Source organism: Triticum dicoccoides, chromosome 6A (assembly GCF_002162155.2).
Source record: "Triticum dicoccoides isolate Atlit2015 ecotype Zavitan chromosome 6A, WEW_v2.0, whole genome shotgun sequence".
NCBI classification, from domain to species: Eukaryota; Viridiplantae; Streptophyta; class Magnoliopsida; order Poales; family Poaceae; genus Triticum; species Triticum dicoccoides.
In genome coordinates this window covers 19,808,822-19,820,717 of record NC_041390.1, presented here as the reverse complement: position 1 = coordinate 19,820,717, position 11,896 = coordinate 19,808,822, and the positions used below count along the sequence as shown (strand labels likewise).

Below are 11,896 nucleotides of genomic sequence, written 5' to 3'. Positions count from 1 at the left end.
TCACCGAACGTGATCCAGGAGACTTGGACCCTACTCCAAGGAGTCAAAGAGGAGGTCACGAGGGTGCCCCCCTAGGGCGCGCCCCCCTGCCTCGTGGGCCCCTCGGTGCTCCACCGACGTACTCCTTCCTCCTATATATACCTACGTATCCCCAAACGATCAGAACAGGAGCCAAAAACCTAATTCCACCGCCGCAACTTTCTGTATCCACAAGATCCCATCTTGGGGACTGTTCCAGAGCTCCGCCGGAAGAGGGCCGTCATCATGGAGGACTTCTGCATCATCCTAGCCCCTCCGATGAAGTGTGAGTAGTTTACCTCAGACCTTCGGGTCCATAGTTAGTAGCTAGATGGCTTCTTCTCTCTCTTTGAATCTCAATACAAAGTTCTCCCCCTCTCTTGTGGAGATCTATTCGATGTAATCTTCTTTTTGCGGTGTGTTTGTTGAGATCGATGAATTGTGGGTTTATGATCAAGTCTATCTATGAATAATATTTGAATCTTCTCTAAATTCTTTTATGTATGATTGGTTATCTTTGCAAGTCTCTTCGAATTATCCGTCTGGTTTGGCCAACTAGATTGGTAGTTCTTGCCATGGGAGAAGTGCTTAGCTTTGGGTTCGATCTTGCGGTGTCCTTTCCCAGTGACAGAGGGGCAGCAAGGCACGTATTGTATCATTTCCGTCGAGGATAACAAGATGGGGTTTATTTCATATTGCATGAATTTATCTCTCTACATCACGTCATCTTGCTTAAGGCGTTACTCTGTTTTTAACTTAATACTCTAGATGCATGCTGGATAGCGGTCGATGAGTGGAGTAATAGTAGTAGATGCAGAATCGTTTCGGTCTACTTGTCACGGACGTGATGCCTATATACATGATCATGCCTAGATATTCTCATAACTATGCTCAATTCTGCCAATTGCTCAACAGTAATTTGTTCACCCACCGTAGAATACTTATGCTCTTGAGAGAAGCCACTAGTGAAACCTATGGCCCCCGGGTCTATTCTCATCATATTAATCTCCATCACTTTAATCTTGCTTTGCGTTTTTACTTTGCCTTTACTTTTTACTTTGCACCTTTATACCAAAAATACCAAAAATATTATATCTATTAGATCTCACTCTCGTAAGTGACCGTGAAGGGATTGACAACCCCTAATCGCGTTGGTTGTGAGTAGCTATCGTTTTGTGCAGGTACGAGGGACTTGAGTGTGGCCTCCTACTGGATTGATACCTTGGTTCTCAAAAACTGAGGGAAATACTTACGCTACTCTGCTGCATCATCCCTTCCTCTTCGGGGAAAACCAACGCAAGCTCAAGACGTAGCAATCAACGACAAAGTCGCATATCTTCGAGTCTTTGATGACATTTGTGTTCAAGATAGTGGGGTAGCACCTTGGCGAAATGCTCAAGCTTGTTGTTGGAGTGAGGAAACAAGAAAAGGCAACTGCCAGCCAAGCACGTAGAAAATTGTCATCAGCAGCCCCATTCATATTTTCAATCATTTTGCACCACGATGTCGGCGTAGGGGAGTTTTTGCCCTCAATCTTGTAGATGTTGTTGAATTCCCTTATGACATCGGGATTCATTTCGAAGCAGACTTTCCTCCCTTTGTTTGCAAGCCCCATATCATGTGAACACTTTCTGCATCAACCGGGATCTTGCCCCTGTCAGGTATAACTATTTGAGACATCTCTGGATCATAGTGTTTCACGATCCACTGACTGAGATCCCCTGGCATGCTAGTGGCTTTCATCTCCATCTCCACTACTATTAAACAATCAAAGAAGAACTTTCTTAAATGCACCCAGCAAATTGTCCACAACACTGCACAGACCGATCAACACCGCACGATTATCTCCACTACTATTAAACAATCAAACAAGAACTTTTTTAAATGCACCCAGCAAATTGTCCACAACACTGCACAGACCGATCAGCACCGCACGATTAGTCCCATAAATCTCAATCTAACAGCCATGATTGATCTAATAACTTTATGGTGTGGACTTAGCAATTTTCAATGACTGACCATACTCCACCCACGGAGGAATATTCTGCCAACCAGTCATGTGTCCCCCTGTAATCACGCAATTCTGATCGCTGGCTAAGGAAACATAATCAAATCAGGTGCCCCATCTCTTCTCGCCCCTGCCTCCTCGCACCTATTGCCGCCGCCCTCCCTAAAATAAAACCCACACGGCTGGCGGCGCATGACCCTCCTCCCTCGAGCAGCGGCGGTGGAGCGGGGTGCATCGAGATTTGACCTACGTCGATGGGACGTCGTGGTCCCTCTCCTCCATTGAGCAGCGGCCGCGGCACGGGATGCAGTGGGCTCGGCCTTCGTCGGCGGCTGCGGGGTCCCTTTCCTCCCTCGACCATCGGCGGCAGCGCGGGACGCAGGTCACGCAGCAGGCTCGGCCTTCATCGTCGTCGGCGGGGTCCCTTTCCTCCCTCGACCATCGGCAGCAGCGCAAGACACAATGGGCGGCCAGGGACGCGGCGCTGGGTGCAGGGCGTGGCTGCATGGTGGAGGGCGTGTGCGTGAAGGCGGCGAGTTCCGTACTGCTGTCGTCATGCTCCCTGATACGAGCTCCTCCTTCCTCCCGCTGGACATGCCCAGCACCATCCTGTGCCCTCAGCCCGCTGGCCAGAGAAAGGTTAGTAGCTTCATACATTTTTTCCTTTGAAGCAGATAGAAGATTAATAAATTATCTTGCGCACTATACAATCCCGTGGAATGAGCTGGGATCCTTGCGCTGGCGCATAGGCATTCATTTTGTTGATTCATGGCTCAGATCTAGCATAAATAGAATAATCCCCAAAAGAAAAATCTGACCACGAAGTGTTTGTGTTTATGCTTACAAAGCTTTTCATTCTCTATTTTGATAGTCTGAGCATTCCAATTGAGGAGAAATCCGTTAATGCCCTGAGCGCATCGATTCTATGCACCTATAAAGTTGAATGAATCAACCAAAAAATTACGTCCTAGACAAACAAAAAATTAAGCAGAGAAATCACCTAAATAGCAGCCATGGGTTGTTCAGGTGGGGTGCGCGGCCTCGATCCAATGCAAGCACGCAGCTCATAGATGGCCAAGAGCAGGGCAGGTAAGGAAATGCATGCTTACCCTTTAGAATGCATGCTTTCCAGTATAGAAATGAACTCTGCAGCAATAGCAGTGATACATGTTGAAATTTTTCTGACAAGGAATAATTGATCCAGTGTGAAAAAGAAGTAGTCAATGACACTGTTCTCACGTAGATATTTAAATTATATCCATTTTTTTTGTTCACACGCCACAAAAAAGATTATTAGTGTGATAAAAATGTAATGGATGCCTGGAAAACAATAATTTCCGTTTCAAATATGTTAGTTACAGCACAAATAATTGTTGCATTACGAAAAAGAAAATGTATGGTATATGAAGCAAGTAAATATTCATAACAGCGCGGTTGTATGTTGGAAAAGAGAAACTTGCAAGACTAAATAGATTCCTTATAATTACAAGGGGAATAACAAGGCCAGTCTAAGCTGTTAGGAATGCATACAGAAGAGGCATTATCTGCACTTTCACTTTGACAACAAGGATATATCTAAATGTTGTGCACCAGAAAAATAGTCAAAAATGGACAATTATTTATACCATTGTCAAGAGGCCTTTGGAGAGTTCGATGTGCATGGATATGGTGAACACAACCTCGATCTGCACAAATCAGGATTTGGTGGCCTCGGTCTGCATGAATCCGGCTATGACAACTTGGATCTATGGAAGGGACGGTCATGGCAGCTATGACAACTTGGATCTATGGAAGGGACGGTCATGGTAGCGACACCATTGCTACAGATCTATGACAAGTTAGTTAGTTTTGTATCAGATATGTGGCATGTAATACTTCATGTGCCTAACAAGAAGTTAGCAACCTACAATTCTGTAATAGTGGTTGAGCAAATAATTTTACTCTATTGATGAGAAATCTAGCCAATCCATTTTGAGTATGAACATACGGCACATATTGTTCTAAATGAATGCCCTTAGCCATCCAATGGTCATTGAAAATTCAGCGGCATAATCCATTCAAATTTTTGTGATCCTATTTTAGGATGATTTGATCTTTATTGATACTTTGAGAAATTAACTTGGGAAAGGCATGATTTCGCGTGGATAATAGACACACATGTAACCATCTAGTAGATGCATCTATGAGTAGCATAAAATACCTAAAAGTTCGCAATAGTGGTTGAATTGAACGACATATATCTCCTTGAATGTGTTCAAAGAAGTGACTCATTTTACTTTAAGATGAGATGTTTATAAAATCAAATTTCTAGTCGCACATGAGGTGCATACAAAAATCTGATGATTTTGTAAATCTTTATGTTGGATGGTTGTGACGAATAGAATTGTCAATATTTCTTCTCATCATCCCTATACCAGGATGACCAAGGCGATCATGCCAAGTCTTGAATTCATCAGGTTCTTCAAAAATTATTTTTTACGCAACATGTGGTACGGGTTTTATATAAACTTAATACAAACCATATGAAAGTGAGGGAAATTTCTTAGAATTTGCTTCTCAGACCCATTGTTGTTTGTTAAAGGCAAATATAGTATTATTCTTAGAGATCGTTTCCAAATTGGGATTATTTGATCGGATGTCTTTCAAATTTGAAGGGTACGTGTAGATTCGCAATACAAGAGTGCATCACTACTAGGAAAATGCTTACCAGTAGCGCTGGTTTTTTTGCTACCAGTAGCGCTGGCAGACGCGCTACTGCTACGGCGCTACAGCTATTTTTTAGCAGTAGCACTTGTTTGTCCCAGCGCCACTGGTAACTGAAGATAGCAATAGCGTCTTTTTGTAACCCACGCTACTACTATCCTAAGTACTAGTAGCGTGCACTTCTCACTTGTTTGTCCCAGCGCCACTGGTAACTGAAGATAGCAATAGCGTCTTTTTGTAACCCACGCTACTACTATCCTAAGTACTAGTAGCGTGCACTTCTCACCCACGCTACTACTAGTTAACTAGGATTAGTAGCGTGCACCTTTTGCCCCACGCTACTACTAGCTAATTAGGAATTAAAAAATAAAAATTAGATGAAGTATTCATGGATGGAAATCAGAGACACATCCAGTGCAAGATAAACTAAGGTCACAAAACCATCTCAACTGGAAGAGATCACAAGAATCCATTTAACATCGGACGCAGACAACCATCATCGAAACGTGGGTACCTTCCCTAGTGTTCACCACCAACCTAAACAAACCACTTCTCTAGATGTATCTACCAAGGCTCAGAGTTCAGACGCCAGTGGACCCGAATCCTCCCTCCCCCTGACGATGGCGTCGAGGTCCTCCACCTCGGCGATCTTCGGTGTCACGATCACCTGGACGATCATCTGTGTGACGTGGCCGCCGGGCTTCACCGGGTTGAAGAGCACAGCGCCCACCGGGCCGCGCTAGTTAGCGCCGATCACCCTTGCGTCTATGTCGGGAAAGTGAAAACTTGTTAGTATGCAAATATCATCAGTTCAACCAAATCGTATATTACAATTCACAAGACCCATTAAGTTAAGGTTTCTTCTCATCTAGCTATTTAAAAAAGCTCATGCCGAAAATATATGCTTAATTTCTCACTCGCTATTCAAACTAAATGGTCCCGGAATGCACATGGTTATCATGGATACCAGTCTAGATTAGTACTGTCTATAAAGTTGCAATTCCTAAAGTTGATCATCTCTTAGTTTTGTGAGGAAAATATATTCCTTTTTAGAAAGCGTGCAACTACAAATATCTTCTTATGATCTTAGCTAAGCAATACAGTTAAAAGATAAACACACACCATCTTTTTTTGAGAATATAAACACGTATAATAAATATATGAAAACACCAAGTTTTTACATAAAGCAAAGATGAAGAATTTGGATATTCAATCATTATGTGGCACTCACCCTCTTGAGAATGCTGACTCGATCTTGGAATCCATCTATAGCTCACTCATTCTCATGTGAAGAATAAGCTGGTGCTCGTATTGTACCGCGGCTAGGGAATTATGCTCGCTTCATTTGGGGTTAATAATGTTGATAGACTATCGCTGGCAGTAAGACAGCCACTAGTGTTGTAGTGGTTGAGGAAGATGAACATAATACAGCGAACACACACAGCTAAATAGTATGTACTAGTAGAATACGGACACATTACTAAGTGGAGTAGTAGTAGAAGGGACCTAAGCTACAATGCTACACCAAGAAGTGTCATAATTCTGAAGGAAACTGTTCAGTTTAGAAGTATTCAACAGAGACACTTCAATCACAGAGCTCAATATCTACTAGCTTAAATTCAAGTGCAAGGTTTCCATCTAAGAAACTATCCACACATATAGTAAACGACTAGTCAGAATACGTAAACATCAAATCATATACTAGAAGAGTTGGCGGCAGTTACAAAGCCATTCTTCTTAAACTAGTACGAAGCTTGCCGTTGCAGCGTATTTGGGGGCAGTGGACATGCTCTCCATGCTTGGTGGAGGGGAGGAGAGGGAGTTGAATGAATGTCTGTTAAAAAAAAGGGGTAATAGCACGGAAAAGAGAAATTGGCCTCAAGTAGATGAAAATGACAGAACAAAGTTTGAGTGTTATTTCAGTGAAACAACATAGTTTAGTGCTACTTCATCAAACGGATTTCTGTACAGAGGAAAGAACAAATAAAATTAATTTTCAGCAGACATATATTTCCTTGCATGTTGTGTAGTACAGCAGCTACGAAAATAAATATACAAAACCGAAAAAGTGAGTGATTTCTATAAATAAGACATCGCCTATGTAATATGGTTATGAGACAGACAAGCTGAAATATTAGAACAATTTTGTACACAGCAAATTGTACCTTGTCGGCAAACTAAAGGAGCTCCTTGGCTGTCCCAACATCTGCGGAGGCACACAGGTTGCTCCGCTTGGCCTCCATCACCATGAACAACTTTTTCCCCGTGTGGTTCTTGGCCAACCCCGCCCTCTCCGCAAACCCTTTCCTAACCACCTTCGGCTTAGCCCGACACATCAAATGGACGTATATAAGCATAGATACAAATGGTAACAAGAGAAATAAGGGCTGGGCAACAAGGCAGTTTCACTCGTATGTACCTCGTGTGGCTGGTCATCACTCCCCAATTCTAGAGTATGTTTTGACCAACAAGGACCGAGCATTTTTTTTTCACACCTTTACGGCCTCATTACTCTCCAATTTGGTTAACCTATTACTCCTACATGAGAAGGATGAACAATCAGAATGTGCAGGAAATCATACTTACTAAAGTGATCTTGTCACACACAAGAACAAGAGATGTAAAATAGCAGCAGCAGGTGCAAGCTAACCTAATTAAAGATTCAATTTTCTCCTCTCTGAAGATAAAAAAGTTTCAGTTTGGTTGTGTCACCTAATGTAATTAATTCAGGAACGGCATGAGAGGGATAGAGGGACCTTGAAGAGTAGGAAGAAGCAGACCCGAAGGAGCGGTGGTCTTCTCTTCACTTGTAGGTGGTGCCCTGTGCGTGACCCCTGTGGAGAAGAGAACAAGGATGGAGCCCTGCTACCCTGTGCGTGAGGAATCAAGGAAATCAGGGAAGGTAATCCAAGATGGTCAAGGAAATCAAGGAAGGCTACCTTGGCTTGATGATTTGCAGGCCCGCTCCATCCACTGGGCCATCTCCGTCGAGGTCGTGGTGGATGGATCTGACCTACACGGTCGATCTCCCTCCCGCTTGCCTTGTCTTCCCTAGTGATGAGATGGGGGAAGGAGGAGACGTTGTGGGCGGCGGCCATGCAAGAGATGGATCCACGGGCCAAGTGAGGGGATCGTGGCGGGCGGCGATGAGGAAGAGGGTGCACCGAGGTCGGAGTGGGAAGCCCTCTGCCGGGGCGCTGGATCTGGATCGGAGTCGAGGAAGGAAGGGGAGAGAGAGAACATGACGAGAGAGAGAGAGAGAGGGGGGGATAAGGCGGAGAGGGAGGTGTGCGCTTAGTTGTAGCGAATGGCCATGAGCCGCGCTATCACTAAGTTCGTACTGGTAGCGCGGTCTCAGGAACACGCACTACTACTAAGCGAGCAAACTAGCTGATCCTATCTATCCATAGTAGTAGCGCGGGGTTGCACATCCACGCTACTACTATTAATATTGTAGTAGCGCGGTTTTTATACCCCACGCTACTACTATGGTCTATCCTGAGGGTGTGGTGTGGCACACTTACTAGTTGCGCGTCTCAGAAAAATACACACTGCTGCTAACTAATACCAGCAGCGCGTTTCCTACCAAGCGCTACTGGTATGTATCAGTAGCGTGGGGTCCCAAACACACGCTACTGGTAAAGTTTTACGTATAACCATTTTCCTAGTAGTGCATCCTCAATTACAATGAGTGGTTACGACCATGGTCATAATACTACCTCTCCTCTTGGTTGGAATTTGGAAATATTTTGTTTCCCGTAGTATTGAGTTAGTGGTACAGTTGTCCACCAAACATAATTCTTCCATTGGATTGTTTCTCGGAAAGTCTCTCTCTATTCTTTCCTGTGTTGTTGCCCTCGGCAAAGCGAACGTGTGAACAGTAAAACTGAGTGATTGAACTGATATGATTGTCATTGTTTCTGCACTATTTATATGGGAAAAGCTTGCCTTCTTCCGCAAGCGATCCGCCGCCTCCTCTGTATGACGTGTGTCCTTTGTGTTTCTTTTTTGTAATTTTTCTGCAACATCACGTGTGCTGCAAATTGCCTTCCACAACAACACTATGAAAAAATTGCAAATATTTTCTGGAACATTATTGGTGTTGCAAATATTGCCTCCCACTGTTAGGTCTTAGGTAGGGTATAAGATCAATTTCACCTTTACTTACTGCAACATCGATTTCACTAGGACAAATTGTTGAAGCTGAAAATCCATGCAACAACACTCATAGTAATGGTTCAGGCAAGAGTCATGTTGATTCACAAGAGAGTCATTCATTGCAATAAAAATCATGTGATCCATTATGGTACAATGTTAGCCAGCAATAGCGATAGGATGTCCAATCTGAAATACATCTACAACAGTAACGATGCAGATGGTACGAGCATGCTTCGACTGGGAAGTATCTTTAGCCAAGCTTCTGGCCACATTTAGGGACATGGAGTTGCTACAACTTAGCATCCACTACTACATCGCCGAATAGCACTAACCTACAAAAATTTATCATCACTTACACACGAGGGGACCGTTTGTGCCTTCGAATCTATGATAAATGATTTATCACATATGGGCCGGTTGATAGGACAGTGATAACGCACAACATTGACAGGCAATCGGCCAACGTTGATTGCCTCGAGGTACCTTATAAAGAGTACATCGCTGACTGTCCTTCCGGCTGAGACCGGGCGTCAATGATGTTTGGTTGGGTGTTGGCTACATAACATGTTGCACTTGTACCAGCCCCTGCTACACTTCTACCACCCCCTACTGAGACTGGTCAATGATCCTTGGTTGGGGACTAGCTACATAACATGTTGCACCTCTACCACCCCCTGTTGCACTACACATACACATGAATACATATTTTTCCATATCATATACCAAACAAGGGTCAGTTTCATAGCTAAAAAGGATCTATATATGCATTTATATATATGGTAAATCAACATTGCACACACATTTGTGCCAGCATGAATGACATAAGAAAAAAGTATATCTTTGTAAACTTATCGGACTCGAGGAATATCATTCCTAATATTTGAAGGTTAGAATTCCTACATATTTCATTAAATCCAATAAAAATTATTATTACGTGACAATAATGACATCAACACAATCTATGTATATCATCCAACAACTATAAAACACACAAAAAAAAACGTCTTCTTGCTTAGAAGGATATTATTCTAATTTGTCATGGGATCGAGATTTGCCATAAGTGGCTCCTTCACGAAGAAGACGACTTATTGGTTGCAGTTGGCTCTTTGACCCAAGAATATGGCTTGTTGGCAGTAGCTGGCCCTTTGGCCAAAGAAGATGGCCCCTTTGGCGGCTGAGTTATAGTTGAAGAGGGCCAGCATAAAATGTGCTATCTGGGCGAATCACTTTATCATTAATGAAACGAGCCAGCCCCTCTCTACTGTAGCCAGCACCTCTCTACTGCGAGCAAAGTTTTTTTGTGCGTCATGTAGGTGCTGCATCAAGGCCATGTTGTTCTTGAAATTGTTGGGACTCTTCACTAGGTTGTACTCATGGACCAACTCATACATACTGGCCCACACGTAAAAACAAAACATGACGCTCCCCGAAGGTGTTGCAAATTTGGGAAGTAGTGGTGGAATAGCTTGTAGCAATCTTTGTGACCATAGGCTGCTCCGCCGTTGTGCCTCAAAAATTAGAACGCATAGTTCACCGTGTGCTTGACATCTTTGAGGTCTCGATTGTTTGGTCATTGTCATCTTTGATCCTCAAGGTATCATCGTAAAACAGTTTGTTCCAAGAGGGGACGATAACCACAAGGATTTGGTTAGCTTGAAAGACTAGCGTGTATTTTTATGGAAAATGATGCATGCTTTCTCTATCTGATATACCTACACCCAAGCATGTACTCAGAGATAGAATTTGAGTCTTTTTGGAGTTGGACCCAGGGACAGGTTCCATGAAACCAACGTATGCCTTAATGCTCTTGGCCTCTTTGGATTAGAACAGAGTCTATAGTCTGATCATGATCGCGTGTAGGTTTCTCATGTTACACAAATTCCACAAGTCCCCATACTCAACGTCGAATTTATCTTATCTAGAATCACGATAGAAATGATTTTTCATCCTCTTGGGCCTCACCCCGGTTAATCCTACAAGTTGGCCCATGCAAAAAGATAACAGATAGTTTCATGGATCAAACTCGCGACCAATGAACCAGCCTCAATTGAGTTGCCTCATGCTCATGCGAACAAAGAAGATTTATTTCCTATTAAATATAACCACCTTGCTCCCTTGCACCCTATCCCACCAATTTATATACATCTGTGATCTGAAATCAATAAGCAACCACAAAAATCAATATTGATTGGGAAGGAATTAAGGAAGAAGAAAATCTGTGCGTACAAATATTGATCAGAAAGGAAATAAGTAAAAAAAAGGAAATTTCGAAAAAAAATAGATCAAATGTGAGATTGAAAAAGGAAAAAAAAGTAAATCGAGACGCTAAACAACGAGCATGCATGCACCGTGCTGTCTCAGATGAGACTGAAAAAAGGCAAAAACAAAATCTTGATGATGCACATCAGCATCCGCTCAGCTATCTCGATTCAGCTGGATGAAAAAATGACTCACAGAGGACAACAAGAGGAGGCCTGACAGTAGGGAGGACGAAGTCAGCGAGAGAGCCAATGATGGATGGGAACAAACGCTGGAAGCCCAGTGCAAACATCGTTCTCCCTTCCGTCCATCATGAAAACTGTCATGTGCTATTCAGTCAAAATTGGTGAAGCTGCATCTCAACGTAGTAAGAATGTATCCTTTCTTTTTGTGTATGTACTTATTGGTTTAGCAAAGGAAGACATAAGACGATGAACTTGAAGATGGGCGTAAAAGGAATTCCATTAACTGTTTCTTTCTATAGAAGTACAAGAAAGAGAGGGATAGAACAATATATTACTACATCAAGTAGGACGAGTATGCTATTATCGTGTAGTGCACTCCCGGGTGAATGGGAGATGATGCACATGAGACCTAATGAGCCGGAGCGGTCCAGGAAGGCGGAGGTGTTCCAACGCTGGCTCGAAGAGACTTGGACATGGGCTCGTCCAAGAACGACGATGCCGAGGGCAGCCATCTTGGTGCGCAATACTGGACTATCATGGCCGTGTCCGGTTGCACCATGTCTTC

The 11,896-nt window shown here is 43.3% G+C and overlaps 1 pseudogene; it reads left to right on the top strand.

The window, feature by feature from the left end:
• The first annotated feature begins 2,330 nt into the window (after nucleotides 1-2,330).
• The window catches only part of LOC119315516, an 11,075-nt pseudogene continuing 1,509 nt past the window's right edge, over nucleotides 2,331-11,896 (top strand).